Source organism: Cavia porcellus, unplaced genomic scaffold (assembly GCF_034190915.1).
Source record: "Cavia porcellus strain 051 isolate PalLab524CR breed Dunkin Hartley unplaced genomic scaffold, mCavPor4.1 scaffold_26, whole genome shotgun sequence".
Classification (NCBI taxonomy): domain Eukaryota; kingdom Metazoa; phylum Chordata; class Mammalia; order Rodentia; family Caviidae; genus Cavia; species Cavia porcellus.
The window spans coordinates 41,627,466-41,635,957 of NW_026947509.1; the positions used below are offsets into that span (position 1 = coordinate 41,627,466).

General features: G+C 34.0%; 1 non-coding gene across 1 annotated transcript; it reads right to left on the bottom strand.

The window, feature by feature from the left end:
* Nucleotides 1-5,566: 5,566 nt before the first annotated feature.
* On the bottom strand, nucleotides 5,567-5,687 carry LOC100379618 (5S ribosomal RNA). Its single transcript, NR_033364.1, has one exon. It is a non-coding gene; the product is annotated as a 5S ribosomal RNA (ribosomal RNA).
* Nucleotides 5,688-8,492: the final 2,805 nt, after the last annotated feature.

An 8,492-nucleotide genomic window follows, 5' to 3' on the forward strand; every position in this document is an offset into this window, starting at 1 on the left:
CCTCTCCAGATGGGTCGCCAGCTCTGTTATCAGGAAGTAACCACCCCTCCTCCAGTCCTTCAAGACTTCTGGATTCAATAGAAAGTACTTCAGTGAATAATAATTCTCTGCTGCGTGGTCAGAGTTGCAGCCTTCCAGCTGATACATGCCTAACCCAAAACAGTAGCGCTGCATCTCGTGGGGGTAACCTCCAAGGACCAGACCAGAGTCTCATGGCAGTGGACCAGCTGATGGAAGTCGGAGATATTGAGGATACCGGGAATCTGGAAGGAAATGTTGATCAGATGTTGTTGGGAGATATACAGACCATTCCAATACACATTATAGACCACCACCCAGATCTTAGTAAGTTAAAACTCAATTTACTGTGTTATGTTTTAGCCTTTATGGACTAGCATCATTATGTCACACAACTGAAAAAACACATTTTTTCCCAAGGGATTTATAGCATTATATAATTCACACAGATTTTTAAGAAAGAAGGGAGAAATTTCATTCAAAATTATGAAAAGGAAAATTCACTAGTTTAAGAACTTTTTAGCTTTGTTTTTCTCCTTTATTTCTAATTACTTAATCCCATTGAAATTACTCGAGTAATTTGTTTTTCCAGGGATGATGATGTGGTAATGTAAAACCAAGAAAATTATTTTAGAATGTACACATTCTAAATTGATAGCTGCACATAAAATAAGGAAACCTATTTTACTGCAAAGTTTATGGAAAACTTGGTACACGAATACACACACAGAAAAATGGAAAAGCAAACCAGATACAAAGGTTAAAGACAAGATTTTCAGTTATAAATGTAAATGTTGTGTTCTATGGAAGTTAAATAGAAACTAGTAAAATCTGGGCACTTGAATATGACCCAAGATCCTGTTATCTTTACTTCATTACTAAGCCAGTCAATGTAGTAGTGAATTCTGTTAATGCTTATTTGATCTGCTTCTTTTCTTTTCACACAAATTGTTCTGGGCTGTGCATATTTGTAAGAAAGGATTTCTAGTTTTCTTTGAAGAACAAAAATCTTCATAGAAGTTATTCTTTTTTTTTTTTTTTTTTTTTTTTTTGCGGTATCAGAATTGAACTCACAACCTCGCACTTGCCAGGCAGGTGCTTATGCCACTGAGCTAAATCCCCGGCCCATAGAAGTTATTCTTAGAACACACAATTTCCCTTCATTTTAAAGATCATTCTTAGGACTGGGGATTTAGCTCAGTGGCATAAGCGCCTACCTTGCAAGCACATGGTTGTGAGTTCGATCCCCAGTACCAATAAAAAAAAATTAAAAAAAGATAAAGATCATTGTTATAGAAAAGGAGAATTAGGGCATAGCTCCATCCAGAAAGAATGGTTTTCTTTTAAATTATTGAAAACATTACTTTTAAGAAAATGTGTCCAGAGGATTGTGTCAGTTATAACTACTCAATAACTTGGGTAGATGAAAAGGGAATGAGATAGACATGAATTAAGTCTCATAACTGCATGGTATTGGTCAGTGGTAGCAAACCTATAGCAAGCTTGCTGCCATGGGCTGTTTATGCCATTGCTGGTATAGGTGGTGGTGCCCCTCCATAGGTGAAGAAACCAAAGCTCAGGGAGAAAGAGTTATTGCCAAGAAGCCCCTATTTGGTGAGTGACACAGCAGACATTTAAATCCAGATTAGTCTTACCTCCCAAAGTTTTCTCCCTTTTAACATGCTGCATCCCTGTGTTTGTGCCATAGTATTTCTTTGGATTTAATCTGCATGGTTTATCATGTTATATTGTACTGAGGGACTGTTTCACCTGGATGTGAGTTCTTAGAGTTTCTAAATCCATCTTCTACTAGCTCTCTGTCTCTGGCTAAACCTCCAGTGTGTGAATGAGCGATAGATATGTTCAGCACACTTCTCTTAACAAACACCTCTATTTCCTACTAGCATCTGAAAAACTGACATTTTGTAAAAGAGAGAGGAAGATTTGAAGTTAGACTATTTGCCAGTTTACAGCAGTGCTGCTGATTTGTTACCTTCAGATTAACTTGCTTGTAAGCTCTCTAAAATCAGAATTGATAAGGACTTTCCAGACTGTTTGAGATAAGCAGATGCATAGCTCACACAGCTAAGTCACAGGTAGGATGTAGGAGGTGGCACAGAGTTCTGAAATATACTGGCTGCTTTTCTTAAATTATAGCTTTTTTTTCCCAAACTACTGTTTTTTACTTTTCTTAAATTCATGTAACTCTAAAGATTCTGGTGCCAAAAAGTATATTAACCTTATGGGTTTTTCTTTTATGTTTGGTTTTAAAGTTGAAGAAAATCCAGAATGTTCAATTTCTGTGAATCAAGTTAAGCAAGAACCCAAAGAACCAACGCTGTTTATGGTACCAAAAAAGAATTTAGACCGTAAGAAGTTATCTGCTACATAAATTTTTGAAGCTTTCAGGATTTACAGCTCTGATGACTTCTGATGTCTTAGAAAAGAAGTTGACTATCAGCAAAGCACAACATGTAATAACTGGACTGAAGACTGGTTTGATGACAGCTTTGATTTACAATTGGTATATTTGTTAAAATTTTCATATTTTTACCTTCGTTAAGAGAGATTTTATTTTTATTTTATATAATTCTTGTGCTTTTTGATTATCTAATAAGGTCAGTATTTCAAAAAACTCATCTGAACTTGTTCACAGTAATTTAGTCTGAACAAAAATGGTTATCTAACTTATTCCTAGAAATAACCAATTTTGGTTTTTATAAGACAAAAAGCAAAAACTAGAACAGTATGAGTGTACTTGTGTATGGATTGATGTATGTTATAAGGTTTAAAGTTGTAAAGATTTTTTTTTTTTTTTTTTGGTACTGGGAATTGAACTGAGCATGCTGTGCTTGCCAGGCAGGCGCTTATGTCATGAGCTATATCTTTGGCCAAGAAATTTTTAATTAGTAGACACATGAGAGAAAATATTTGTAATCTTTCTTATTTGGAAAGGTAAAACAAGGGGGCTGGGGATTTAGCTCAGCGGCATAAGCACCTGCCTTGCAAGCAGGCGGTCGTGAGTTCAATCCCCGGTACCGATAAAAAAGAAAAAGACAAAAAAAAAACAAAAAAAAAAGAAAGAAAGGTAAAACATTTAACATACTAACACAAATATTGGCAATTACGTCTGTAAAGACGTAATTGTAGTTTAGCCTCTTCTCTTAATTTTTGTTCTTTTAAGAAACCAGTAGCACACTAATAATCATATAATTGAAATTTAAGTGTCTTGTTAAGTACTGAAAATTTTAACTTCAGTTAATCAAATAAGCAACAGAAATCAGTACATATTGCTTGGAATTACACTGTATTGATGGTAAAACACTAATTATAAGCAGAAATATGAGGAAATTGAGAAATCTCAAGAAGAAAATAGATTTCCTGGTGTTTATAAATAAGTTAGGCAACCTTTTGAGGATAGCAGAGAATTTTTTACCTTTTTTCTTTTGAAGATTGTGTCCTACTCAGAAAAGACTGAGTTATCTTTACATTTTTTAAATGTCAGGGTTCTTACTGTGTTGAAGTATTAGGATTTACAATTCAAGGTAAGTATAGTTCAGAATTTAATATTTGAGACTTTAAATTCTAATCTTGTATATTTGCTTGTTAAGTAAGTATATTTTCAAATACCAAAACTGTACTAATCAGTATATTCATTATAAACTTCTGTTTTCTGGAAGATTGGCAACTATAATGGTCAAGAAATCAGCTGAAAGGCTTTTTTTTTTCCAGAGACCATTTCTGGGTATATTTTTCATTTTATTTTTTCAAAGTCAAGATTTCAAATTAATATTATTAATGTTGAAAGCATGCACAATATAACATAGAATTCAACCTCAATATTTTACATGTGTCACTTCTGGCTTCACATTGAGGTGTCTACCCAGCCCTTTTTTACTTTTTGAGACAATGTCTCACTACGCTGGCTAGACTTCCTATACTAGGGGTTATGATCCTCCTGCCTCAGCCTTCCCAAAGGGGTGTGCCACCACATGTTGCTCAGCCTCCCCCTTTCTGAAGTTACTGTTTCAGGTACGTAACATGTATCTAAGTATAAGTACTGTTACATTAGAAATAGATGGAATTCTACTATTTCTCGCTCTTTAGACTTATAGCCTGTTGAATAGAAAGTTTATTATTTATATCTATTTAATGCAAAATTAATATTTAGCTGTATCCTATTTTTAATAAGAACTGCTTAAGAATTGAAAATATTTGATGTCAACATTTGTACAAGTAGGCTGCTCAATTTGATTTTTAGGCAAAGTTAAACTTAACTCTTAGTTATCTCAAACCTGGATTTCTTAGTCTGTGTACTTATGAAGGGTAAACCTAGATTGATTTTTACAGTTACAATGTAGATACTATTCATTTGTTATTTCTACTTTTTTGGAAATCTTATAAGGTTTTAAGTAATACATTTATATCTCCTAATAATGATAAATGTTTATTCAAAACATTTCACCAGTTGAACTATACCATTTAAGGAGATACACCTTTCTTTCTGGTGTTGAGTTGCTAAGGAGAAATGCTTGTCAAGGTGCAAGCCCCTGCTGGGTGCCTGCGAAGATGAGTGAGGTCGGAGGACTCAGACTTTGGTACTTGATCTTGAACGAAACATAAATTGAGATGTATTTTCCTTACTTCTTTCGTGAATGTCTCTTCTATTACTGTTCTTTATCAGGACAGAAAGTTACAGTGCATCGTTCCTACTGACAAACAGAATTCCTACAAAAATCAAAAGCATGAAGGAAGTTATAAATGCCTAATTGTGTACTCTTGGGTTTTATGTAGAAACTGGAACTATTGATATTTTCATGTAAGTATTTCAATAAGCTCTTTAAAAATTATTTCTAAATGAGTTTTTAAAAATTCGTTTGTCCAGCCGGGGATTTAGCTCAGTGGCACAAGTGCCTGCCTGGCAAGCGTGAGGTCATGAGTTCAATCCCCAGTACCAAAAATATTCATTTGTCCTCTAAATGCTTGTTCAGTCACAGTATGTCAGTATTGTGTTTAAAGATGCTGAGCATCACCTTTTGAAAACTATGTTTGGGGGCTGGGGATTTAGCTCAGTGGCATAAGTGCCTGCCTTGCAAGTGCGTGGTTGTGAGTTCAATCCCTGGTACCAATAAAAAACAAACAAACAAAAAAAACTATGTTTACATATTTAAAATGTTTATTTTTAAATTCCCAGGTTATGAAATACAAGTGCATAAATTGTTTAGTATCGATGGCTTTCTTCCAACAGCTCTACAGCAATGTTTGACATTTATATTCCTCTCTATTATTATGTATTATAAGGTGTAATACCTGTAGGATTGAGCTGGACATTCAAAGTAAGCCGTTAGGATTTTACAGTTACAGTTCAACTTTTTCTTCATTGTAGTTTTCATGTTCCAAACCTTCAAGTGAATTTCGTATGTACTCTAGTACATTGTAGATAAACACAGCCATGATGTTTTTCTTCAGACAGCATTTTTCTATGTAAGCAGTGAGTGTACTTAAAAGAAAAAAGTTTTTTTTTTTTTTGTTTTTTTTTTTTGTTTTTAAAGCCTACAGCACCCGGTATTCCCAGGCGGTCTCCCATCCAAGTACTAACCAGGCCCGACCCTGCTTAGCTTCCGAGATCAGACGAGATCGGGCGCGTTCAGGGTGGTATGGCCGTAGACAAGAAAAAAGTTTTAATATCTTATACAAAGCACATTTCCCAAAAGTCACAAAAATGATCGAAAACAGATTTTGGGATCTGGTTCTGAATTTGAGTTTCTCATTTTGAAACCTATCCCCTCATTTTTTGTCTTCTTTATATCCCATCAGAATACATACTTGATCATGTGGGCATGAAAAGATGTTGTTTACTTTGTACCAGGTTTTAAAAGATATTTAAAAATGTGTACGTGTGTATATATATATGTATATATATATATTAACTTAATGTACAGTGTCCTTGTTATAATGTAATTTTTTCATTAAAAAATCCTGTGGTTTTTTTTTTTCTTACGTTCTTAGGGTATTTTTTTTTTTTAAACACGTATATATTTTTTTCCTGGATATTTTTCCTGGAGATATGGGGAGTTTGTTCCTCTTAAATAAGATGGTAAATAAACACTTTAATATGTAAGAATTTTGGCTAGAGATTTATGTTCAATTTGGAACCTGAAAATTTTTAATTATAACTACCAAGAGCTGCTGCTATTGGAGGGTACACATTTAGTACCATGACTTAGCTAAGCACCAACATTTTAAAACATGTTTGATAAGGCATAAATGATTTTTCTCTCCACATTTTCACATCATGACATCTTCAAGCACCTTTTGTATTCAGCATGATGACAGAAGGATGTATAAAAGAGATGATTATTATTAGCTGTCTTCCCCTCCCCCTGCTTTATTTCAATTTATGCAGGCATAAATTTTCAGGTGTATGGGAAAGTGTTATTCTCCCCAGCAGGATACTGAACTGACCATTCCTCTGAAGTTTTAGACTTAAGAAGTTTTAAATGGTATACTGTTTTGATATGTAGACATCTGTATTTTTACTTAATTAGTTTAATCATTGTAACAAGCCTTAAGCTAGGTTTGATGGTGCATACCTATAATTCCAGCACTCTAGGAGGCTGAAATAGAAGGATCCTAAATTTGAGTGCAGCCTGGACAATTTAGTGATTTAGCAAGATTTTATCTCAAAAACTTAATGGCTGGGAATATAGTTCAGCATAAAGGCCCTGGGTTCAATCCCCACTACTAGAAACAAAAACAAAGGACTGAGTATATTTTTTGCTATATATAAGTATCTAGGGCTGGGGATTTAGCTCAGCGGCATAAGCACCTGCCTTGCAAGCAGGCGGTCGTGAGTTCGATCCTCGGTACCAATTTAAAAAAAAAAAAATAAGTATCTGAATTTTATTGTTAAATAATACAAGTATTCATTGTTGACTGAATTCTTAAAACTTTGGGAATAAAAACAGAAATTAATGCAGGGTGTGGTGGCTAACACCTACAATCTCAGCACTTGGGAGGCTGAGGCAGGATTGCTGCAGATTGTTAGCCAACCTAGCTGCATAGTGAGTTCAAGGCCAGCCTGAACTACTTGGCTAGACCCTGTCTCAAAAAAAAATCAGAATTTCTTTTTTTAAAAACTCACTTATTCAGCACTTAGGAGGCTGAGGCAGGAGAATTATTGAGAGTTCCAGGCCAGCCTGTGCTACAAAGTGAGTTCAAGGCCAGTCTGAACTGTATAGTGAGATCATGTCTCAAAAAGACAAAAAACTCATTTATTAATGGATTCTAATGGGATTCCTAAGTAAAATTAATTATATGGAAAAATGAAAAACCTTTCAGAATATGATATGGTTATAAGAATAATACAACCAAGCAATACGGGAATCACATACCAGGCAGGGTTTTTTTTAAAAAAATATCTTTATTGAGGGCCTGGGGATTTAGCTCAGCGGCATAAGCATCTGCCTTGCAAGCAGGCAGTTGTGAGTTCGATTCCCGGTACCAATAAAAAGGAAAAAGACAAAAATAAATAAATAAAAAAAATATCTTTATTGAGTCTAATTAACATACCATAAATTATACATATTTAAAGTGCATGATTTGATATATTTTGAAATATACACAAATATAAAACCATAACCATAATCAAGGTAATAAACTGTCCTCCCCAGAAGTTTCATGTTTTTCCTTGATAATCTATCCTCACTCCTCCATAGCTCCCCACCCTCCATTCCAGTTAACTACTGATACATTTTCTGTCAGTGGAGATGTTTACTATACATGAAACTGTATAGTATGAACCTTTTATGATCTTTTATAGTAACCTTTTATAGTTGTTCTGTGGTTCCTCTACATTAGAGCATGTATGATTAGTTCATTCATTACTGCTAAGTAGTATTATCCTGTATGATTAATACCATAATTTGTTTATTCATGTGATAATGAATATGAGTTGTTTATACTTCTAGGTTGTTACAAATAAAGCTTCTGTGAATATTTGTGGACAAGTCTTTGAATGACTTAAATTTTTATTTCTCTTGTGTAAATACATAGTAGTGGAATGACTGGAGCATATGATATGTAAATATATTTAACTTTTTAAGAAACTGCCTAATGATTTTCCAGAGTGGTTGTACTGTTTTGTTCCTATCAGGGGTAGGTAAGAATCTCCACATCCTCACCAACACTTAGTATAGATAGTTTTAGATTTCTGAGATTCTAGCATGGTGGTTTTAATTTCAGTTTTCCTGATGACTAACACAGCTGAGCATTTTTTATGTTTAATATGACATCTGTATCTTTACATCTTTAGTGAAGAATCTAAATCTTTTACCCATGTTTAAATGTGGATTTTTGTTATGAAATTTTGAGTTTTAAAAAAATATATTCTAGATATGTCCTTTATTATTTTCACTTTCTTACTAGCATCTTTCAAAGGGTAAGGTTCTTAATGCAGCTTTTTATTTTTCTTT